Raw genomic sequence first — 25652 nt, forward strand, 5'->3', positions numbered from 1 at the left:
AAAAAGAGACAACATCTGATGGAGTACTGGGAGTTGAATTTTAGGAAAAAAAAAAAAAAGCCTTGAATCTTTATGCACCTGCCTAAAGCTAACATACTCATGCATAGATCAGGAAAAATCAAATTCAAATAAACTATTCATGAATCTTTGTTACTTATACATAAGGACTCCAATAAAGAAAGCTACTCTTGAAGCAAAGAATGCAGTATCAATGTGTTCCAGCTTTCTTTGCTAATATTTTTTTTTTTTTTAACCATATTCAACCCCAGTTCTGCCCCACGGCAACATGTTTCAATAACTCAGACATTTCTTAGGTACTCATTATTGTAGCCCAACATTACAACAGTCTGTTCTGCATGTAAAATTCTGTCTGTATTACAGAAGACACAGACCACGCTTATTTCTCCTCAGAGCATCTTCTGCTATTAAATAAAAGATTTCTTTGATGTCTGCTGATGCAGGACAAGTTTTGTACTAACACATCAGCGTGGCAGAGAAAAACACTGTTCTCACCCCGAGTGCATAAGGAATATGTGGAAGGGACTCTGCATGTGTGAGAATTGGGGSTGCTGCCATCATCTCTTGACCTTCAACCAGGAAAAGTCAGACCAGACCATTAAAGCACTAAATGGACAACCCTGACCATTCCATATTTCGTTTCAGCCATTCGTATAGCATTTACAGTCACCTGAGTTTGCCAGTGACTGCAGATCTTTATTCATGAAAAAAAAAGTAATTATCTCCAAAGTCTGTGAGATTTCAGCAAACATTCCTCATTAATTTGTTGAATTAGCAGAGGAAAGCACATAATCGCAAATATTAATGCTTTGCTGAGCAAGAGCCCTGACTTAAGCACTGGGTGGTCATCCTGTAAATCCAGAGATCTAAGTTTCACTGTCCCCAAGTCAGYTTGATTAAAGCAGTCACTATGAAAGCCAAGCACCTCAGACACCTCAGGTTCATTGTCAATCAGTACATGCTCCAGGTAAAGTCCACACATCCCCATCCTGGGCAACGGGGCTTAAAACAATGCCAGAAGAAGCCTAAATAAAAGAAAYAAAGGTTAGTGGCTGGTGGGAAGGAATAAATATTGCCTAGAAAGACACTAAGCTATTAATGAAAACAGTTTCAGCAAGTATTTTAGTAGTATTTAAAAAAAAATCCAATATTAATCTAGAATTCATGAAGTGAAGACCTATCCCAGAAAAACCCCACACAAATTCCAACAGTTTAACTTCATTTCATTGATTGCAAGATCTTGCAAATTTTAGGCTGTGTGTATTTATTGTGTTGAAGTCCAACCTGCTATCCAGCCCACCTGACACAGCCAAGTGAGTATAAAAACCACAAGCACTATAAAAATGCTAATGGTCTTCAAAAATCTACCCTGAAAAAGAAACAGTCTTCAAAAATGTACACTGAAATATATCTTGAAATCTCTCAATATCTTAGTAAACACTGATTCCCTCTTTATTTCATACTGCTGCTCTTACTATAAAGGTCTGATAAACGACATTCAGTACTGAGTTTGCACAAAGTACTCCTGARTTTTCATTGGCATTTCCTTTTAATTTTTAACTTGCTGCAATAACTAACTACAGCACASAACTCTGCAGAACCTGATTAGTATGCCAGGGTTAAAAAAAGTTCTGAAATAGAAATCACACACACTGTCCTGCATGTTACAGTCAGTGCCTATAGACTATCAGAAATTAAGTTTTAAGAAAAAGCCCAGATTGAGAAAAGATTACCAGGAAAGACTGAGGTAATATTTATTTTAGCTTCTGTACACTCAGGAACTTCTGGGTGCATACAGAATGTCCCCAAGAGGCTCCTATATCTAGATTTCCATTCAATGAATAATTATTCAGGTTTAATCCATTTCCAGATTGATTTTTGTTTGAGAAATATCTACCCAAGTTTCCACTTCGTATCAGAAAAAGGGTCAGTCTGCATTTTAAGGCAGTTTGTGAGGCACATCTCATATCACTACAAGGCAATTTCCTCCATACATTTTCAAAGAAAATTCTGTTCTTTTTCCACTTTTCCTCATGARCCAGTATAACTTTGTGTCAATCAGCAGTCAATCATTTAAATAGAGGTACATTCAACATAGCAGGTAAAAACAATTCACATTGCACAAGGTAATTGAATAAAATTGAATGAAATTCCTCCAAGACAAGAGATAAACAATAAATGGATTAATATTCCCCAGGGAACACTGTAATAATAATCTTTGAAGTTTTTCTACAGTTTTTAGTAATTTATTCTAGAACCAAGAGTGTAAAAGCAAGCCTCTAACAGAATAAAAATCAAATTTCCAGTGAAGTAGTTTTAAGATCTAAGTATCTTGACAGTTTCCCTTTAAATCACATTTATTTCAATTCGGAAAAAGCGAATTACTTTGATTTATCTCTTACACTGACATTTTTATGCCTTTTCAGRACATCAATGATATTAACTTTTGAACTGCTACTTAGAAAAAATCTGCACTAAAGGTCAAGAAAATTTTTCCCCCTTTTTTTGGTAACACTTCTCTTCATCTTTCTAGGAAGTGCCATTACTTAACTTCTTTCAACCAAAGAAACAAAGAAAAGGAAATGTCTCCATTAAACACCGAAAGAATTTGACTTCAAAATCTGATCACACAAAATATCTACTAGAAAAAGGAAAAATTACCTAGGCTTTGCCACCTAAAAGATATTACAGATCTAGAAAGATATTTTATTCTATAAAGAGGAAAAACCAAATAAGAGAAACAGAGAGCAGAAAGCACTCCTTATACATCAGTGCTATTTTTCAAAAACATACCCTTCTGTCTCYCACAAGGTAAAGCTTTTTCAAGTCTCTTATTTATGCTTGGATGACACGGTGAACAAAAAGCAATTCTCCATTAAGAAGCAGCATGAAGAACAGGTTTTTACTTGAAATAACTCAACTATAATTTGATATTCACTAATGCTTTTCCCATTCCTTTCAAGTATTGGAACACAAGTCTTGTACTGGAAGGAATGGGACAGGAGCACCCTGAAAACCTCACCCCACCCTTCCAAACGCTGTCAGTCCCTCTGTTCTGACACAACACACAGAGACAACTCTATCAAGCCCTGATGTATCAGCAGCTAGAAAACAAGCATTTTTTCCATCATAGAGCATATAAGAGAAAATCTCCTATTTGAAATAGGTTTTAGTTATCTCAGGTTACTCACACATAACTTGAAATAACAATTCCATAGTTCTTCAAAYTCGCTATTTCCTAAGAAATTTCCTTTAATGCAACACAGATCCCTCTTAGAATAGGCACTCCAAACAATTCCAATAAATATTCTCTACAGCCCTTCTGGAAATTATTTACAAACTCAGAGGCCACAAGCCTCTCTGATCAAGATTGTACATACATAACTAACTTCTTCCTTGTCCACATACATCAGCATATAACCACTACATATATGAAAATGTGTATTTCATTTCAGTTCACGGTAYGCAGAAGTACACTGATAATCCTTATGTGCAAAAACCATCTGCACATCACTCAAAAGAATAAAACAGAACTATGATCCTTTTTAGAAACAAAAAGAAACAGCAAAACAACAAGTTTATCAAAAAAAGCCAAACAAAACTCCACACTTGTGCCATGGAAATATCTATCCTATGTTGGAATACAAAAAATATTCCAGGAATATTTTTTGCTCCTGGAAGTTTCTGGTTCTGAAGCGCTGGATCTTTGAATATTCATARTAACTAAATAGGAAAAAAAATTGAAATCTATTCTTCTTGAAGAGCAGACATTTTTTACTCTTTAAGTGTCCTTCAGAACTGGTTTAAAAGCTGAAACCCATGTTAAACACACAATAGAAAGTTGGTGAATTTACACTTGCATGGTTAATTACCCATTGAACTTCAAAATCCACAYTTAATTGCTGGCATACAAAATACACCAAGAATGAAATGTGTATGCAGAATCCCTTTCTGTTATGGTGGAGCACTAACACTGCAGAAAAGCCAGCTAGACCACAGGGGAAATGAGTATTTACCCACACACACACACTTATGAAAAACAGCTGTTAGAAAACATGAAGAAAAAAATCCCACCCTTTTTTGACTAAGGATGAAAGTAAGTGAGCACGTCCCAAAATAGTAATTTTCAAAACACTACAAGTAGGTAGAGGAATCAAGTGAAAAGAAGCCCCAACTTGGCAATCAAGAAGAGCTCTGCAATAAAATTAAATGGTCTAGTAATTGATCAGGATAGAGAAACAATTTTTATTTTTCCCTGGAAGCACCACATTCTCCACAGCCTCTCTGCTCACCACATGTATTTTTTTCTATTCTTTCCATGAAGACAAAAATCAAACCATCTGGCTCGTGGCAGACATATTTGCCCATGTTCTATCTGTTTTTCAGACAGCAGACACTCATCAAGCATCTAATGAATGTGATTAGCTGGTAGGAAAATAAGAATTCAATTTGACTTAAAAATATCTTTGCATTTGTTCTCATCCATTCCAGGAGAACATTGTACACTTCTGCATACTTGCCTGCAACTGAGAGAAACTGAATAACCATGGCTGAGCATGCTGAGCATATGCTCACACACCAGCTCYGGGCCAACACTTTGGCCTGAAAACAAGACCAGGCTTCTCAGAGTATTTCAGTATCTGCCTCTCTTGTGGAAGCACTTACATAAATACTGGATAGGATTTATTCTCAACTGATACAGTAAAAATATGCAGTAATGCAACATCTCACTATTGAAATAAAAATTTCAGATGTGTGGTTCTGACATCMTGTAACTCTCTTCCCTATTTAATCAAAACTTTTTTGTTCTTCCCCTTTGATGCACAGCCCCAATGACTGCTACAGCATCTCTTACAGAATGGGGATGAGGGCACAACTGTTTCCTTCAGCAGCCAAAGGAAGCACCAGCCTGATCTTTCACAGGTATTGTCAGAGACCTCTAAATGAGTAAATCAACTAAAATTTTATTAGGCTTCCATAGAGTTTGGCCTGAGCCAGAGGCACAGTGTGTTTCAGTTTTTTTACACAGGTGACCCCCCCAGGTTCCCGTTTCCTCCTCCTCAGGAGCTCCTTCAGGCAGCAGATGCTCTGCCATGGTTCCCACAACAACTGCAGCATCAACAGGAGGATTATGAAATTCTGTGATTCCCCAACCTAATGCTTTATTTGTTGTAGATACAAGGTGTGTATCTACAGCAATTCAGTATTCTTTGCTGCCTTCTAATTACATTTCAAATATTCATGCAAGCAATTTCTGTGCCAGAGTTCATACTGATTTGTTCCTACCAAAAGAGTATTAAAACAAAGTTTTCTGAGGCAGATCGCCACAAGGAAAATAAGCTTTTTAACATGCCCAAATACTGTCATCAAAACCCCCAAAAAACTAAGCAAGGGAATATGAAAAACAATTAACCAATGTGGACATTMAAACAATGTAAATCCCTGCCTTTAGTCTCACCCAGCACGATGTTTGTGGTTCATAGATGTAAATGTCTTGGAACATATTCGTAAAAAGCCATGTTTAATAATTTCACATTTCAGTGCAGCCTGCAGCACCCACCTAAAAGTTTCTCTGAGATTTTACTAACAGYATTTTTTTCCCACAATTGGCATGACCAGTGGATTTCAAATTTCCTATTAAAGGACAAATAGAAATATTAATCATCTGCCTGCTATTATTCCTGGAGGATTTTGTATCAAATTTAGTGTCCATGAAGCGTGTCAAAATGTCTGTAAAGAACCAACCTTGAGCTGTCCAAAGGTGCTGAAGGGGCTGACTCGTGTCACCAGGAGATTGTTCTCCATCAGCTCCCCAAAGCTGTGGTGAATCATGGAAGTCTCAAGACTGGAAGAACCAAGTCTGAATGCTTAAAAGGCACAAAAAAGATGCAGAAACTTGAGATCAGTGTTACCTCGGGCCTGTCTTGCCAAAGTACTGCATGCAAACTTTAAGCAAGTGACTCTTGCCCGCACTTGGAACAATCCATATCATACAAAGTGAGAGGGTCAGTAACTCCACATCTCTGCTGGCTTTGGAAAACACCGACATCATGTGTGACACAACCTGGTATGCTCCAGAAGAGTTAAAAACACTAATTTCTCTTAGACAATCTGGAATGAAACAGTAATTTCAAGGTGTAAAACTTCCTCGAAGCCCCGCATACAAACACCATCTGCTCTTTTGCAAAAGGTATAACATTTGAAATAACATTCTTTCCTCTTYCTCTTAGTACATTCCATCATGAAGACAAAACTTCATTTATATAAAGAGCCCGCAAAATGAAGTTCCATAAAAACAGGAACATATGGCTAAATAATTCTGAATAGCACTTAGCATATTCATCTGTAAAATAAGAACTRTAATGGGTAGATAAATACACCCAAGACTACTTCGAAATTGCCAGTAAATGCATGGTTTTCTGCAAATAATTAGTTTCTTAAAAAATTTCTCACCCATCAGTCTACACAGGTACTTCTCATTACAGTTTTACCAAAGTTAATCTTTTCAAACCACAAACTTGGCCCATGACACCTTATACACCACATATTATCAGTGTAAGTCAGTGCATAAAGAAAAAGCATCTTATCATTTATGAAAGTTAATTTTTTACCACCATTAGCAAAGACAAAKCTTGAAACAAATTCAGGTAATCTCTGACATGAATGGAAATATAAAGTAGAAAAAGTACACCCTTTATAATTAGAACATAAAAATAAACACCTAAAGATAAAAAGTTAAGAATAATAACTCAAAAAAAATAAAAACAGTCCGGAAAGAAAGTACTAATTCACCTATGAATTACTTTATACTATTAGTAGGAAAGGAGAGAAACAATGCATGGTCAAACATCTCTATTTTGCACACTCACTGCTSCAAGTTTTCCTGTAATTCAGAACCATCCATCATCCAACTGTTTCTAAACCATTAAACATTCATAAAGAAGTGTGCAATCAAAGTAAGTGGCTTAGAATTTGTACACCAAACCCCCAAACCTCCACTTTTTCAGCCATCTCCAACACCTACACTGATCAATAAAACAAATATCCAGCTTTCCCTTCAGCAGGCATCATGAAACTTTCTGGATACTTGCACATTATCCCTTGAGACAACAAGCACAATCACCTTCACTCTCAAAAATCCTTCCAGCTGCAGACTTTTCCTGCTCTAATTTGCTGCAGTTTTATAACCAGCTGGTCCTCATCATATACATGATGTGGTTCACCAAACCACACTCCCTAATCAATCCCCTGGTCATTGCTTCAGTATCCTCAGGGATTTAAGCAAAAAGACTTGTTTCACTGAGTGATGTGTGCTTAGCTTGGTCCTTTCCATTTATTTTGATGATCTCTCATCATACTGAAGGCTGATTCCTGACATGTTCTCCAAAAAGCTGAACAGTTTATACAAGACAGGCRTATCTTATTTGACTTGTGCTTCAGCTTGATTTCTGCTCCTGCTGTCAAACTGTGTCAAAGAGAGGTTTTGCTGTTTTGATGCACCATTCTTTTATTTCTCCTCAAGCTGCTGTCATGATTTAACCCCCAAYAAGGGGGTTCAATACAGCACAACCTGGCCCCACACAGCCACTCACTCACTCCCCACCAGTGAGAGAGGAGAGAATCAGACAAGTGAAAGTGAGAAGACTGTGGGCTGAGATAAAGCCAGTTTAACAGGTAAAGAGCTGTGCATGCAAACAAAACCAAACAAGGAATTTGTTCCCCACTTCCCATAGGCAGGTGTTCAGCCATCCCAGGAAAGCTGGGCTCCACCTGACAATGATTTGGGAAAATAAGTGCCACCACTCTGAATGTCCCACTTTTCTTTCTGCTCCCCCAGCTTTATGCTGAGCCACCACCACGTAGTCTGGAATATTCCCTGYCCCAGCTCTGTCCCTTCCCAACTCTTGAGCACCTCCAGCCCTCTCACTGGTGGGGTGAGGAGCAGAAAAGGCCTTGGCTCTGTGCAAGCGCTGCTTAGTGATAACCAAAACATCCCTTTATTATCAACACCATATCCAGTACAAATCCAAAACACAGCCCTGTTYCAGCTACTAGAAAGAAAATTAACTCTATTCCCAGCAAAACCAGCACAGCTGCCTACAATTCCACTAAGCCTAAGACCTGGAAGCATTGACTGCTGAAGGCATGTAAAACTGAGCACACGAAAAACCTCAGAACATTCCTGCTGGCTCTTCACCRCAGGAGATAATGCATTATAACACAGATTTCCCCCAAATCTCTGCAGGATCTACAAATCCCTCCTTGCAAACCCTCCAATAATTCCCACACACACACAGTATGTTCTGTAACCACCCTGATGTACCCAGCAGTTTTCTATTGCAGCCCAAGTGTTCTTCACTATGAAAGCTGCTCAATGACAGCAGGATTTTTTTTTTTTTTAATTTCACATATCTTTCAGATTCTGAACTTCAACCAGCTTAATTCCCACAGTATTTTCATGAAAAATTGTAAGGAATCTTAGCAACTGGTATGTTAATTTGGGTAGTTTAAATGGCCAAGACCTCCTAATGCAGAAATTGAGTGTAATAAGATCTTTGCATTGCTAAAGAATTACTCACCAACCTAACTTTTCAATCTTCAATACAGTTAAAATAAATTCTTGCTTTAGATTTCTTTGTTTTGGACATTGGACTATATGATTTCCAGACATCCCTTCCAACACTAACTATTCTGTCATTTGGTGGTTCATTGTTTCCAGGCCTTTTAAACATTTAAAAGTCTTGAGTTATCTATCAGTTCTAACTCAAACAGTCTCCTGAGCTAACCATATTTTATTATTGTCTTTTTATGCAGATGTGTGTATTTAGATACAGAAAAATACTTTGATCATCTGCTGTSACTTGTATAGAACATGGACACATGCCCTCAATTAAGTTTTACTTACGTGCATATTAAAGGAAAAATATTGTATTGGAGTTAAAATTTTCCTTTGATGAATATCCTACCATAATGTGCAATAAATTACCCTCATTGCTGAAGATGCGTTTCTTATTTCTACTCCAAATGTGTCTGGCTCATATTTTAGCCAAAGGATCTTGATATCCCATCATTTTCTGCTTCACATCACAGAATTTCTGTTCACAATGCACACACTTAAACGTTGCAATCAAGTCCCTCCCCTCCTTTCTCTTTGATAATATTCAACATACTGAGCTCTTGGAATTTCTCCCTCAGGAGAAATTTTCAACCCTTATTCATTCTTACAGTTCYTCTCTGAAGTCTCTTTGACTTTAACATCCTCCTTGAAGTATGAACACCCAAACTTGACAGAGGATTCTAGGAGTGATCTCATTAATGGCAAACACAAAGACACTGAAYGTTTTCTGCCCAGTCATATATAGGTTGGGTCATATTGAAGCTTTTCCTCAAATTCTCTCAAATTAATCTGTATTGACATGGAAAACAGTTAACTGAGAAGCTAAAACAAGCAGCGAAGAGAAAACTAAAGAACAGACCCAACAATTCTACCAAYCCAACTTCCCAGATGACCACTGCATATATCCCCCTCCCTACACAGGCATTTGGGGGACACATCCCTCCGATTTTCAAGCAGAAAGCCCAGAACARTTCTGGGCTTGCTGAATCCTTTGGCTCTGCATAAAGGTGGAACGCTGTACGTAGTAAWGTAGAGAATTTAGAGTTAACCAGTCTGAATTCAAAGTCAAGGTGTACTGATGTCAACAACCAGTGTCAATATCATTATATCGATTTTAGACAAAAGTAGCAGATCACTAATAAATAACAGCACATCCTCACTTTTGTTCTGGTTCTGTACTTATTCTGTGCTTCTCACACATCCACAAAGAACTGCATGAACATTTGTACACGAAACCAGAAAAAACAGCACTCCTAAACTTTCTTTACATTTTGACTACATTTTCAGATACACAAGTCTTGGTATTCTTCTCCCAGTTAGATCCCAGCTGACCAACAGAACCTGCTGCAAGAAGATAGGTGAGAGAAAACGACTGCTCTTCTGTATCCAGCCTGGGCTGAGACAGGAGTACTTTATTACTCGTGTTTTGGAACTGTACTAGAGGATGAACAGTGACCTTTCCTGCTTCCCTGCATGTTAACCAGGCACACACAACTCACAGACCCAACACATGCATGCCTGAGGAGGAACAAAGTGCTTTAATGCACTTGTTGCTCAGTCTTTGAGAACAGACTGCATTTTCAGCTGACGATAGAATCACAGAACCTCCTAGGTTAGGAAAGGCCTCTAAGAACATCGAGTCCAACTATTAACCCAGCACTAAACCACGTCAAAGTGTCACATTTACACATCTTTTAAATCCCTCCAGAGAGAACTCCACCACTCTTCCCAAGCAGACTGCTGCAGTCCTAAACAGCCTTTTTCTGTGAAGATTTTTTTTCCAATAGCCAATCCAAACCCCCTCGGCACAGTTTCCTCTCTTCCTTTTGCCTGTTATCAGGAGAGACCAACCCCACCTGGCTACAAACTCATTTCTCAGTTAGAACACTGAGTTACTTAATGGAGGCAATTTCCACATCAGTATCTGCTCTGTATCCCGCAGCTGGAGATAATGCCTATTTCRTAGTTCGTTTAATTGCAAACCAAAGTATGATCTGCACAAAAATGCAAAACAGGATCCCTGTTCTACAAGTTTCAATTTAGAACCATCTATCACTAATTTCCTCATACTACATTGTACGGTCCTAATGAACTAATTTATAAATATATTTATAATGTATGTGCTTAAACACCAAAGCAAACATCACAGGGGATGAGAGARTTAGAAAAGAAGAAAAAGAAAAAGCCATAACACTGCCCAAGCAGTATTTAAGTGGTTCCATACAGCMGGAATGCTGACTTTGCCAACTAACTTGTGTTTAGAGTAGAAGCTCCAGAGCCACTGAAAAAGTCTGAGGATTTAGAAATGTCTATTTGACAGATTACCGTAATGAAGATCTACAGCATGCATTCCCTGGAGGATTACATGTGAATCACAAAGAACTACTTCTGAAATAAATCTGTTTATTAAGAGGGAGAGAAAGAACTTTGAAGTTCTATTTATGTCTAGTTTGTATTCATAGCCTGAGGTTGTTTAAAAAGGGGGAAAAAAATGATGCAGGTACGTACCACAGCAGTGACAAGCAAAGACTTCAGCTATGAAGATTAACAGAGTGGGAAGTCATATGATCCAGCATGACTATGGGAGCTGCTACCAAAAAAATCAGCAGCTTGTGACATGCATGTGAACCACGAGCATCTTCCTATTAACTTAGACAATTCTGACTTTTTCCCATTAAAACCCTTTTTCTACTTCAAATAAACAACCTGGACCCAATTCCTCAACGTAAACAAAACAATTTCCCATTGTCACATTATCAAGCAATGCGACCTGTTCGTATCATTTCAGCCAACTTCTTCAGCCACGTAAAGCTGTTACAATTTTATGGATGTGAAAAATAAAACTGCCAAGTTTAGGTAGCCACTAAAACCAAGAAAAGTCTGACAAAACTCAGAAAAAAGTATATTTCTTTGGTCCTTTTTCTAAGAAAGTGCTGTATGTATAGCTCTAGAGTTTTGAATTAAAAAACCTCCAGCTGAAAAAAAATTGCCAAAGGTAAGCTACAAAAGAGCATTCTTTGGCTTGTTTCAAGTGATTAACTTTATGGTAGATCATCACACAGTTAAGACATCCACTAGGAATGTGATCCATGACCAAAATTCAGAAGACACTCTTTAGTATTTTGATGATAGCAGAGAAATGCTGTATTATGGATGTACTGGGACTCATACAAGAGCTCTTTAGATTAAAATTCTAAAAATATATACAGTATTGCTTGATATACAGGACTCAGGCATCGTTACAGTTTCACTCATCTAATGCTTTCCATATGCTAACCATTGAACAAATAAATTTGCCTGTAAATGCAAGAAATGTGTATCAAGTAATAAATAAACCAACATGAAACAGGCTGYTCACATTAGGGTTAAAAATCTAAAWTCKTTATTTSTCCCCCGAATATTTCTKTCCTGATGACTCAGCAACAATGCTGCAGATTTCAGCTGAAGTCAGCAAGATGCCTCAGTGCTGCTTTGCAAGTGTCAACTCCACACTCGTTACGGAGTTTGTTTTAATTACAGTTTTGAGGCCATCTCAGTTACGGGAGACAAATACCTGTGCAAGTCAAGGAGCTGTGCATGGATGGAGAAACCAAGACACTGAGGACAGCACAGGAGGATAGTGACAATGCTGTCCTAGACTGAAACTTACGAATTTCCCCGGTTCTGGTACCCAGACGGGAACGCGTCCTGTCATCCTGCTCGCTGCGCTGATGGCGTGCAGCAAGTTTTGAACATCTCACACAGATCGCTGTGTTCTGAGGCTTCTGTTTCAATATCTAAAAGCTTTCGGGCGCTAACACATCGCTCACTTTCTAAACTCAAGCGAGACCACGCTCGTGTCCCGTTTCCAGCGAACAGAAAGCAAAGAGCAGAGCACGGAGCAGCGGAAAGTGGGACCCAGGCATGGGGAGAGAGCTCACATGGGGAGYTGTGCGGGACCATCCTGACGGCACATTTATTTACCTGTGCGACTGCACAGCTCCAGCCCGGAGCCCCCGAGCAGCCACCAGCGGGGAGCAACCGCGGATCCCTCTACGTGACCGAGTTCTGAGTTACTTTTAGAAAAAAACACGCACGGAGCTGACCGAGTTCGCCCCCGCGCTGACAGCCGGGTTTCACCGAGCCGGAGCGAGGAGCCCGGGGGTCCCCGCCCGCCCCCGGCCCGCGTTACCTGCACTGCCCGGCGCTGCCCACAGCGGTGCCCGGTGCCGCACAGCCCGGCCCGGCCCGTCCAAACCGCGTTACCTGCGCTGCCCTGCCCGGTASCCGGTGCTACCTGCGAGGTGCCCGGCGCCTCACGGCCCGGCCCGGCCCGCCCAGGGAGGTTTTCAGCAGCCGTAAAGCGGAGCGCGCCCGGCCCCGGCCGTGAGGGGCCACCCCGGGGAGCGCCCGCGGGGCCGCGCCGGAGCCGCCGGGACGGGAGCGGGTCACGGCTGGAGGAGAGGTGGGGTTGGGAGGGAGAGAAAAGGGTATCATCTCCCGTGCCATGGGCTGGGGCTCCTTGTGCCAGAGCAGGGTGCTCGGAGCTCTGTCCAGCCCGGCGCTGAGCACGGCCAGGGATGGGGCAGGCACGGCTTCTCGGGGCCACCTGTGCCACGGCCACAAGAAAGCATTTATTCACACAGCTTAGCTAAAGCTACCCTCTTTGCACTAAAAGCCATTCCCTTTCGCCCTATCACTCCATCCCTTGTCCAAAGCCCCTTTTCCAGCTCTCCTATCCCCTTTACAAGGAGCCCTGAGGTCTCCTTGGAACCATCTCATCTCCAGGCTCAACATCCCCAACTCCCTCAGCCTTTTGTACCATTTGCCAGATAATGGTGGTGTTCGAGCCTTGTTTTACATCTTTTTCTCTTTTTTGCGGGATAATTTCTGATCGGCAGCGTTTTGTGCCTATTCGAGTTACACACACACGGCCCCGGAGCTGAGAGGGGAAATGAAACGGGATGAGATGAGAGAAGCATCAATAAACATCGAGCACTGCGGACACCCCTGAAACTAAAACCAGAAGGATCAAACCCGCAAGAGAAGACAGTTTTTWAGGTGTCTGAACTGCTGCAATGACATTGCTTTCACAAAGCTTCTTAGCAGGTAAACTTGGATCTTGAGYGCACTGCCATTACAATACTGGCTCCTTATTAAAACAAATTTCCTCGATCCAGATTAAGGACTTAGTTWCGCTTGGGAGCATTTTGCTGTTGATTCTGTCCTAAATCTACAATTTGTCCTGTAATCCTGAATGCTACCACGCAAGGTACAGGGCTCAGCTGTTCAGCAAAGACAGGAGAAGCATCAGCCTGATAAATTTCACTGTCTGAAGTCAGGGTTAGTATTGTTTACCCTGGGGGGAACCACTGATAGAAATGTTCATTTTAAGAAGGAGAAATATGTCAAGTAGCATTTCCCAGAAAGACATTTATGAAAGAAAGAAAAAAGAAAAAAAAAAAAAAAAAAAAAAAAAAAAAAAAAAAAAAAAAAAAAAAGAAAAGAAACCCCACACTTAAAATGTTTTCCCTACTGAATAAAAACTACTATTGAAATAAAAGCATCTTAACCCAGCAACTGCCACCAAAAAAAAAAAAAAAAAAAAAAACAGAAAACAAGGTCTTTCAGAAGTCTCCCATGCATATGTTGCACATATATAGGCAGTCAGAAAACCAAATTTCAAGCATTTATAACAGAACTGACTTCTGCTAATAAAGTATTAATGGGAAAGTCTGGCTGGATTGCTGTAGCTCTGAAAGCAATTTTAGAAAAAAAACAGCAATGTAGCCACTGAAGAGCAGGTGAACTAATCTACGATCCTCATTAATAAAGCACTTTTTCCAACATTAAGCAGAACTAAAACAGCTGCARCTGGAGGTGTACTTTTCTTGCCCAAAGAAATCGATCAGGCTTGGAGRTGTWTAAATGCATTTACCCAAGGCATGAWTCATCAGTTTTYACTCACAAGTTTTTTGTCTATTGCAATAACATGTTATAACTCTCCTCCTCCCTATAGTCTTCTCCTTTCTAGACCACCCCAGGTACAAGCCATGGCTCTAGACTKGTTTTGTTAGTCACTCCAGACTTGAGGATTTTGTGCTGTGTAGTTTAATAAATGACCACAGTTTTACATTTCCTTACTTCAGCTGTGAACTTCTAGATTGTCCAGAGCTTGGCACAAGTGTGAGCTGACACTGCAGCAAAGAAATCATCTCCAAAACCAAAGTGCACCAGCCATGCTTTCCACATCCTTTCACACAGGGCTCCAAACGCACTAGGTAACCAGAAAGCTGTTTGGAGTCTTTTGCCTCTGCTGCATCTTAGTAAAAACAAAATCGTGGATAGGGCTCTTAACTACTAAGCAGCAGCAAAAAGTCAGTCAAATATAAAATTCCATAATTTTTTGCTAAAACTAGACTAGCTTTGCTGCCTAAACCCTTATCTTCCTGCCGCTGTTGTAACTGTTCCTCCCTTCCCTCAACGTTGTTACCAAGGATTGGCCTCATCACAGGTAGAGGGAGAAGAATTTGCTTATCACAGTGCAGAGGTACAAAGGGAAAAGTTTGAGACAACTAGCAAGGTGTTTTTTTACACAGAATCAGAACCACACACACCAGAAGTAACATCAAAAAAATTAAGTGACGTCCCAACATCCAGAGCAACTGAAATAGATGTACACTATGAAGAAAAAACACCCTCCAACAAGCAGGAAAGAACATGCAAGATAATCACATATAAACTTGAAAATTTCCCTAAAACTTTTCTGAAAGGAAATGGTGCATGAAAATTGTACATCCACTGAACACTTCAGTATTATTATGCTTCTTTTCTCAAAAAAAATACATCAGGTAGTTTGGAAATGGGCACAGAAACATGGAAAAATTGAATATTATTAAGAATAAAGAGACTTTATTAACATGAGATACAGGATAAGGCAGAAAGAAAGAAAGTTTCTGCTTTACAGAGAGTCTGTCAGAATCATAGAATATCCTGATTTGGAAAAGACCCACAAGTATCATTGAGTCCAGCTCCTAGTTAGGCTGAAAAGAATCCACGTAATGGTTTGAACTACTGATTTGAAATGGCTGTTCACAAGAATAAGTTTACTTTTCTTCTGTAGGGGAAAGCTGGGCTTGTTTGTTACTTTTTTGTATTTTTACCAGCCTGCAAAGTGATTGAGCTTTAGGCATTCTRTGCAGCAGAAGTGCCACCTCGTGGTTCCCTTCATCCTTGCTGGTTTTGATGCTGCYTTGTCAGGTCATATTAGAGCTACCAATATGAAAATCTAATTTTTAAGAGAGTTCAGCCTATGATCCATATAAGAAAGCTCCTACCTGGTTGCCATGCTGGTGGACTGACACTATGAAGGGTGACRTCCTCTCCCTTGCTGGAGGACTCTGATCACTGCAGTTGGCAGGACTATTTATTCCAGTGCAGGAGAAGGAGAGCATTAAAACTGTCATTTTAAAGGTCTGAAAGGGACCTACARTCCTGCCCCTTATCACCCATTCCCGAAGCATTTAATCAAGGAAGGTACTGAGACCAAGAGGACTGGCAGGCATGCCTGGAATGTCAAGTYCTGCTTCTTTACATAGGCTGAAGGCACCACACATTTGAATAACAGAAGCCCCACTTGAGGAAACAAGAAATTAAATACCTTTAAAACCATCTGCTAAATGTAGTTTGAAAGCCTAAAATTCCTTTTTATGAGCAGTCCCTGCCTTTTATACTGAAAAATTAATTGGATATATGTATTTTACAGAACAAATCCACGATTCAGCAAGAAAGTTAATGAAATGAAGAGACAGTTGGAGCTGCTGCCAAAAATGSTCATTTCAGACCTAGCAACCTTGGAAAATGACCTTTTAAATAATGAATTTAGAAAAATAACACTACAAAGCAACAAAAATGTGTGCTACCTACCTATARAGTCTGCTAATAGCAATAATTTCCAAAGAATGAAGACATTATACAGATCATGGAAACTCACTGGAGCTGATGTTCCTGTATTCAGCATCCTAAGTGTTGAACTGCCTCGATGCCCCTCCTGAGGTAACTCCAAGTTAGCTCAGGGTGTGTTTCTACCCCCTGTACAATCAAGCACTCAGAGCCAGAAGACAGGAGTGCACAGTGGGAGTGGTAAGAAGTGTAAAGATGACAAAATTAGGTCTAGAAGGGCTACCATGGCTTCCCCAGTACTTAGGATAACTAAACAAGAAGGAATGCGACATATTTAAACAACCATTAATTATTCATCATCCCATAAGCAGTGAAATACCTCCCTAAAAAAGGCTTTTAAGCACATATGCCTCACACAATTGGAAGAATGTCTGATTTGTGTTGAAGCACTGTTTAAGTAGTGCACGGTGATGCAGAAGGAGTTGTGTGGTTCTGCAGTGCATCTGAAGTTTCTGTATTCCTGGATCCATGCTTTACAAAGTAGAATAACAAGCAAAAGCAGGAAATACTAATTTTTGCCTAAGCTTAAACTAGAGCACGATTTTTTTCTGTAAAGGAAATGACTTCCTACTTAATCACATTTTCTTTTAACTTTGAAAACTATCATATTGAAATGAGAAGGAAGTCCTGTTTCTTACCAAAGCATTCCTGCAGTGGATTCTCTCCTCCCCTCCCACTTGGGAAAGCAGTATCTTTAAGCTGCAAAACATTSTTCCCTAAAGTCTGTGCAGCTCTGTTGGTACTAGAAGAGTTTCTGATGTCAAAGTCCTCCTTATGTTGGGGGCCCCAGAGCTGTACAACACTCAGGGAATCCCAGACCAACTCATTCAAGAGATGTGGGTGAATATAATTGACATCCCTCATAAGCAGGRCCCTACAACACCCAAAGTTGTTTCACAAGARAAACAGTTTCTATGATAAAGATTAKAGCCACAGATTATGGAGAACAAGACACGCTTCTTGCTTTTTTCATTATTTAAAGAAWAATAATCACTGGTGGATTTTAGGCAGTTTTTGTGAATTGAAACWGAAAATGAGAACAGGTACAGAACCTGAGCCTTAATCCTCCAATTTAATTTCCTTTAATCTTGCTTATAGAATATATCCTCTTTTTTAACTACCTTTTTTTTTTTTCCACCAAAGCCTGGCACTTCCAGATCCTCTTACACCTTTTTACTGTGAAATACATGCACTGTGATTCTCCAGCCAGATTTTCCACCCSCCTCTCCAGGTTTCTCCACCTAATGCTCAAATGCCATGTTTAGACTTCTAATGCAGGATGTCTAACACAGCAAAACTGGAACAGGAACAGAAGACAGAGCATTGCAAGTGGCCCTTTGGCAACCTGCAGGGCTCAGCACTTACAGCAAATACTCTGAGCACAGGTAGGGTGGCGAACACGACATTAAGACTAAATAAAAAACAATTTATATACTCCCCCATTGAGGTCTGAAGCTGGGATAGGTAATTTGTTCCAAATGGAGGAGGAATACTACAGACTGCAGTGCTCCAGGCTTTTCTGGGTCTTGATCATTTAACTCATCGTGGGGTTTCTTCACATAACCTGACCTCCAGTTGTTTTTGAACAAAAGAGGTAACTGCTGAAGATTGGGGAGAAGATAGGAGGGAGACAACCCCCAATTACTCAGCTGGCTGATTTCATCAGGAGCTGCATTATGGTCAGTACTTAGCAAGAAAAGAGACTTCAACAAAACAGCAAATCTTAAACCAACACAAACATCAGCATTTTTGTTCCTTATTAAATCAAAAGGTTTTATTTAAAAGCAGCAGGCCTAGCGAAATAAGGGACAATCTAAAAAGAACCCCTGGTGACTTGGACTCATTCGATTTGCTGTGATAAAAGACAAAGGCTCACAAATCTTGCAATGTATCATTTGCTTCCAAGGACAGTAACTTATAGCCTATGATTTTAATGATTGTCCTGCAACTGATCATTTTGAGAAGCACAAGATAAAGAGCAGTTAAGCTAAATATTATCCTCTTACTCTTACAGAGCACAGTATGTMATTTAAGCCATTCAGGTAGAGGTAGTTTTAAGGGTTACTAGCAGATTTGAAATCTTGTTTGTAGTTATTTGAGCTCCAAGACCTCTGCATAATTTAGACYAGTTCACGTTTCAAAAACTTCTCAAACTTTAAAATATCGTGTACATTTTAAATGTTCAGCATAAAATAAAGCTGCTACAGGGTCCAGTTCTGACTTTGCATATATCAGTACTTTTGAATCAAGGCATATTTCTCCCAAGAGAGAATCTTCTTTCACCACTCAAAATAATTATATTACCACCATTCATATTAAGAGAAAAAAAGATAGATGGCCTTTACCCAAAGATGCTGTGATGTGCCCTTACAGAGTTAATTGGAGGACTGACATCTGAAAGAGCACTCTGCCTCCCAGGACTCATTTTCTCTTTACTCATACTATACCAACCTGAAAGACAGAAACATTTAGCAGACTGGTCCCCAGACAAGCATTGTTTTTCCTAATATTTTCACACCGTGGTATAGCAATCCTGCCCAAAACCTCATCAGAAACAGCAACCTGAACATAAAATATCTACTGCCAGCAGAGGAAGTTGTCTGTTTCCCACTTACCTCAGAGAATTATCAGTGGATACCAGGAAACAGTGGCAGATATGCTCATCAGCCACAAGTAATTACAGATCCCTATCATCATTGTTTTTCCACACAATCACCTTATCTCTGACAAGACACAAAAATAAGCCTCCACGTTGGGGGAAGGATTCATCCTAAGTTTACTGTCACAAAAATAAGAAAATGACTAAGAACTCAAATGTCTATATTCTTGTTTATACATAGCAATAGATCAGATATTTTTTCATTACATCAAATGTAAACCTCACTCATTTGTAGACACCTCTTTGCACTTGTTTTTAAAKAAATATCTAGTGTTGTTTTCTCAATGTAGCTTTTGATTATTTTTTATAAACATCTAAATAATAAAAATCACATTTCAATGCAAGTCCTGATGAGTAAAGGCTCTGCCCAGAGATCCATCAGGAGAGACACTCGAGCTCATGCCCAGTGCAGTGCTTCACTATAGAGGAATCTAATTAAATTAACTGTATGAATTGAGTGACCATATGGAAACATCAGCGATGGAGAGACACTATCACTTGGAAGCAAAAATTATCACAAGAGAGTCTAAAWCAAGGAAAGAAGGTGCAAGTTATAAGAAGAAATCTGCTGAATATTCAAAGTACTGGAACAGAAKCTCTGTTTACAAGGGGAGGGCATCAAGAGACAGTCCATACAAAGAAGCAATAACAAGTTATTATAATTCTGAGGCACTTACGAGAAAAACATCACAGAGAGAGAAGAATTTAATTTCTTTCCATTTAATACCAACTGTGATGGCCACATGCTGTTCTGTGTTTGTATTTATTGTGGATTTTTGTTTGTGCCACCAGAATATAAGCTTTTCCAGGCAGAGCCCAGCTGTTTGTTTGGCACAAACTTCCCTATTATACAATACTGGGTACACTTAAATAGGGGCTATACATGCTATGTTAATCCTCTCCCCAAAGCAAGCTAATTAAATCAAAACCTGATAAAATGGTGTTACAATTTTCACAGAAATCAACAGAATCAAAGACACTTCTGCTTTAAGTCTCCAGGGGACCAGTGTGTGAAAAACTGAAATATTTTAAAAACTATAATAAGAGAAAAACCATATTCTAGGAGTGGTGACAGTTAGACTGAAGCCTTGGTGTATCTGGTGTGAAGCTGCCACTCAGCTCACATTGCATCCTGTTGTCAGTGCAGTGCTGAGCACACACAGTGAAATCTGGCTCATGGCTCACATTGAAAGTCTGTGGTAGAGCTTGTTTTCTGCAYGGATCCAAATGAAGATTAATGGGTCATCACCTATTTCCCATGCAGGACATCACAGTTTTTACTGTTCACAGAGCAGCACTACCAACAGCAGGCACAGTCCATCCCACTGCTCTGGGGTTGTTTCCTTGCACCTGCTTAAACTTGCAGGAATTTGCACATTCCTGATGGTGWTGCTGTCAGGAGACCTGTGCCTGCCATAATTCAGACTTAAATATCTAAAAAGCCTAGAGAACACCCAAGGRCTGTACCCTCTTTGCTGTTTCCATGCTATTTTCTGCCCTGTTGTGTGGCTGCAYCCACAGCAGAGCAGATTCTGCTGCACACAAGTCCTCTGTGGAAGAACATTCATGAAACTTCCATTTAAATCTGCACCTGGTCTCATGATCCAATGTAACCTTCTTAAATAAAGTTCAACCTCAATGTTAGAATGTATTTTATGTCCTTTGCATGACATAACAGACTACACAAAGTACAAGAACAGAAAGCATCTCACTGCTGATTCAAAGTTAGCTTCAGAGGATGTGTTAATACCCAGTCACAGTATAGCTGTACAACAAAAACATTTACATGATCTGCTATGAAATCCAGCTTGTTCTCTAATTTGGTGGCTGCAATTCTTCACTGTTTTCCAGACACATACCCAAACAAACTCTAATAGAGGGAGTCAAACAGTGCAAACACTAAAAGATAATTCAAAACCTAAGAGGGCACCAAAATTTCATCAAAATGTTATCTGCTGCTATCAGTGCTCCCTATTTGTTGCATATAGCAAAAACAAAGTAAAGCCAGTAAAACACMCAGCCTAAATTAAAGTGGATGAACTAGGGGGCCTGTTTGTCCAGGGCTTATTTTCTTTACAGCAGCTTTTGTACCTGATTTTCTTGACCTAATGCAGGCCATTGCAAAGAATTAATTATTAAACCTTTTCATTTCAAACACTCTCTGCAATTGCAATTTAAATGAAAACACATGACTGAATCCCACTTGATCTCTTCACACTACTTCTGTCAGCACGTGAGCATTAATTCCAATCAGGATAAACAAACTCATAGCTGAGACTGGTAAAGAAAAATACATGCCRATTTTACAGGAAAATCCTGCCTTTTCAAAGACATTCTGGGCAAAGGGAAAGGTACTGAGCAGTAAGTGGAGAAACTGCCCTGAATAAAATCAGTAAACTAGTTGAAGTACAGAGAAGCAGAAGTAGTCCAAAAAAGACCATGTGAGAAGCAACGCTGCTTCAGTGTCTCTTCTCAGAAGGCAGAAGCATAATTTATTCCTTTTTAAAGTATTTTCTTTTGTTCTCATTTTGGCTGGTATTGTCTTGGGAAGTTAGCAGTTTTACTTCCCATAGCCAAAGCTTTTAAAACTAAGGGTTATTAAATTATTTTTTAAGTAAGATGTAATTTAGAGACCACTAAAGCAGCTACTTAAGCAGAATGAAAGACCTTTTCAGACTAACACATACCTGAAGATGCCAGMACGTAATAAATAGTTTTTCACTGCTCTGGTTCACTTTCATACCAAGCATCAGTGCATGGAGCAAGACAACAATTTGGCTCTGAACAGTTGGGGTTTTTTTGAAGTGCAATGGTGTAGTTGGATACTTCCAAGAGTAAGAATGCTGTCAAAGCAACATACAATTTAAAGTTCATAAGTGAAAGAAAATGGATGGCTCATCAACAAAAATGTCATTTCTAAGAATAAAGACAGATTWTTTTTTTTCTTAAACACTATTCATGACTCCAAGGGAAAAATTAAGAGTCTTTCAGAACTAATAGTAGAAAGAAGCAAGGACAACACATGTCAAGTTAAAGTAGATGTATTTGTTGGTGTGTCATTTAAACTGTGCCTGAAGGATAATCACAGCAAGATGGGTWTTTCAACTTGGTTTAGTAGCTTCCCTAGCCAGGATAAGAAAATCTAATCAGTTTTTTAGAACAATAATGTCATTAGAGGAGAATTTGGGAAGAGGTAGCAATAGTTTGTGTTGTTTTTTTACTTTTTAAATTTCTTTATAAGGACTTGGCAGGATAGTTTCAGCAACCAGCTTGGAACTATGGATGTTTATGCTTTTAGCAATTAGTATGCCAAAAGGCTGACTGTGCAACAGACTAAGAAATGTACTGTTCTTGCCCATAAAAATACTTCCTGTATTTATGGGTTTTACCTCTCACATTTTAAGGATGGCAGAGTACAGCCCATTTGCTTTTGCACTCTAAGTGTTTTAGAGGACTACGCTTTACCCTCAGACATCTTCATTCTTTTCCAAATAGTACCTGRAATTCAGATGATGCATTAAGATTCATGCAGTTTGACCTTCCTTGCCTTTCATGCAGAGCTCCAACAACTCTGACCAGCAAAGTTTGGGACACAAACTTTGTTTTTGCATCACAGCTTAGTTGCTTGTGGGTGTAGCACTAATGCTCTGTTAGAGGATAAATATTGAAAACAGATAGTTATAATTAACTCACATCGAGTTTATACTGGCTTTAGCATCTTCCCCCATCTACTCAACAGAACACACAGCATCACTGGCCTCCTCTGTAGTGCCACATTTGATTTTCTTCTGCACAGCGAGGAAAAATTACTGATAAAATGAATCCAGCACTGTTCTTTGGCATTGCACTGATAACTGGAGACTCTCCCTCAATTAAATGTCGCTGAGTGATCAAAGCACCCTGAATCTGGTACTGGAATGTCAAAAATCTGCCTTCATTTTCRGTTGCAAGCCCTGTGCCAGTTTTCATACTGAAGGGTGTGTGTCATCTTGGAGCACACAGCAAGCAGGGATGCCTAAAGCCTCACCCAGACAAGGAACAAAGCCCTTAAAATATACAGCTAAAAGAAAATATTGCATAGCATTTATAAATAGGAAAATATAGCAGAGGGGCTTCTGGTCTTTGCCTCTTACTGGACAGTCTGGTAACATTTAGTTTTGGGGATTTCTTAACATGTTTTTTTGCAAAAATCAGAGCTGTATTAAGAATGTACCTAGAAAATGAAGTGTTTTCCATAGCATGCAGAGAAAGCAATTCAGCACCAGAGTGTTTGATATCTGTGGTTAAAGAAACTTCCCTGTCCCACCATCCAGGAGTCACTCTCACCACCTGAGCTGGGRCTAAGGCCCCTTCTCAGCTACACCCCCTCCACTCACAGTCAGACCATGTTTCCTCATCAGCTTCACTCCAGATTTCCCATAGCAGAGTCTCAGACACCCAGATCCTTAAAATATTTTAATTTTGGTGCAGTAACTAAATAACACAACAGCTTGGGCTGATGCCTCCAAGGAGGGATGCAAAACAAAGGAACCCCTGGGCTTTTATCCCCTTACAGTCTCTGGGTGGGAAAGTCTAGAAATCCTCAGCTCTTGTGTGTCCCTGTCCCTCACCTGGCTGTGCCACAATCCCCATTCCCTTATTTCACTGCCCCTCAGCTCAACCTACAGCAGGTACCCCGAGCTATCAGAACTGAATRTATTTCCCAACATCTTCGGTGCCCAGTTTTAAACTGCTGGTAAAATACTGTTTAGCAACCAGGAGTATGATGCTTAAGGTGAAAATTCCAGAATCATGGCCAGAATCATCCTCAAGACTGTCTGGCTACTCAAAATGAGATATTCTGCCCTGAAAGCATCATCATTGTTCTCCATGGTCTATCACTTAAAATAGAGTCACAACAGTAGGGCACCATTAACAGCCAGCAGCTTCTTCTTTGGGCCCCCCTCTTCTTATTCATGAGCTTGAAAGAGAAATGGCCTTGGACAAACATTTCCATTTTAAAACACTTCCTACTCTAAAGTCATCTCCAGCATCAAAATGAACAACTGCAGCGTGAATTAAACCTTGTGAGATGCAACTTTTGCCAAGTACCACCATCTGGATATTTAAATCCACAAAATCTCTGCTGTAGGGGCAAGTGCAGCACTTACATTTCTAGAAGTGGGAAATCACCCACTCCTCAGATGTACCTACTTCTTGGTGCCAATTACACCAAGATTCCAACTGAGGTAAATCCATATGAAGGAGCTCTCACGAGCTGCCTGTGGTCAGACTGACCCCTTAGAAGCTCCTGAGAACATTCTATTTGCAATGATGTGYGTGCACATCTGAAAAGGAAAGAAACAAGTCTAGACAATCCATGGGTTTTTGCCTCCTCACCCTTCTCTATCTGAAGTTAAAGGGTTAGAGGCAAACAGGTCCAGCWAGCATTTGTTTTATAACCACAGCATAACACAGGACATGTAAGTGTGGAGGGAGGGAGAGTCCAAGCCCGAAGCAACTGCCCTTTTTCCATTAACACTTCCCCTTATATTTACAATGTGCCTTACAAGCTTTGAAATCACCCTCCAAACACCATCACTCACTGCTGGTACCAAACACCACCTCTACAGCACCTTATAAAATGTGCCATGTCTGGATAGGGGAAAAAAGTGGATTATTTGCCCTATTTTCAACCTTTATTATCGTGGTATCTGGTTTACCTTCGATCTACCTAATGACAACAGTATTTTGGGAATTTTTTCAAGTTTTTCATAGTTTATGGGCCTGTTATTTAAGAAATCAAAAAGTCACCCTGCTGCAGTATACCTACAACATTTTTACCACATATCTAATATTAAGAACACCATCTTCACTGGAAAGAGAAGAACACCCCCAGGCTCCTGGGCTATAGTTTGCTTTGCCCTCTACTATATCCATRTAGGTCAAAAGGAAGTTTGTGCAGGTGCATCGGATTTTGACATAAAACCCCAACTAGATTGTGATCCAAAGCTGCTGTCTGCCGTAGCAGCCCAGAGCTTTATCCAACCAGGTTTTGAAAAATCTCCACAGCTGGAGACTACACAACTTCCCTGGGCAAAATCTGCTTGACTAGCCTAATGATGAGAAAGTTTTTCCCTTAAATTCAACATAAACCCCTGTAACTCCAGTTTATGTCCTTTGCCTCTCAGCTTCCTYCCTCACACTGCTGTAGAGGGTCTGGCTCTCCTCTTGATAACTTGCCAAAGGCACGGGCAGGCTGCTGACAGGTCTGCCATAGAGCTACAGTTTCCCTGTACTCAGTCAACACAGGATACCATGGGACTATGGTTTATTTTATGAGATGCGGCTCTGTATGTCCAAATTATGATTTCTGGGAGAAACTGCAGCAGTTTTATCTAGAAACCAAAGAGCTCACATTTTTGCCAACAGCAAAAT

The 25652-nt window shown here is 39.8% G+C and overlaps 1 protein-coding gene across 2 annotated transcripts in view; it reads right to left on the reverse strand.

Annotated features, from left to right (window-relative positions):
* The window catches only part of NAALADL2 (N-acetylated alpha-linked acidic dipeptidase like 2), a 365473-nt gene extending 352470 nt beyond the window's left edge, over positions 1-13003 (reverse strand). The window contains exon 1 of one of the 2 annotated variants that reach the window (XM_057369378.1): positions 12912-13003. The gene's annotated coding sequence lies outside the window, so the exon portion shown is untranslated. Of the gene's footprint in view, positions 1-12880 lie in introns of both variants that reach the window. The other variant, XM_057369377.1, reaches the window with a different exon arrangement.
* Positions 13004-25652: the final 12649 nt, after the last annotated feature.

This window comes from Malurus melanocephalus, unplaced genomic scaffold (assembly GCF_030028575.1).
Source record: "Malurus melanocephalus ecotype Western Australia unplaced genomic scaffold, MMel_1.1 scaffold_108, whole genome shotgun sequence".
NCBI lineage: Eukaryota > Metazoa > Chordata > Aves > Passeriformes > Maluridae > Malurus > Malurus melanocephalus.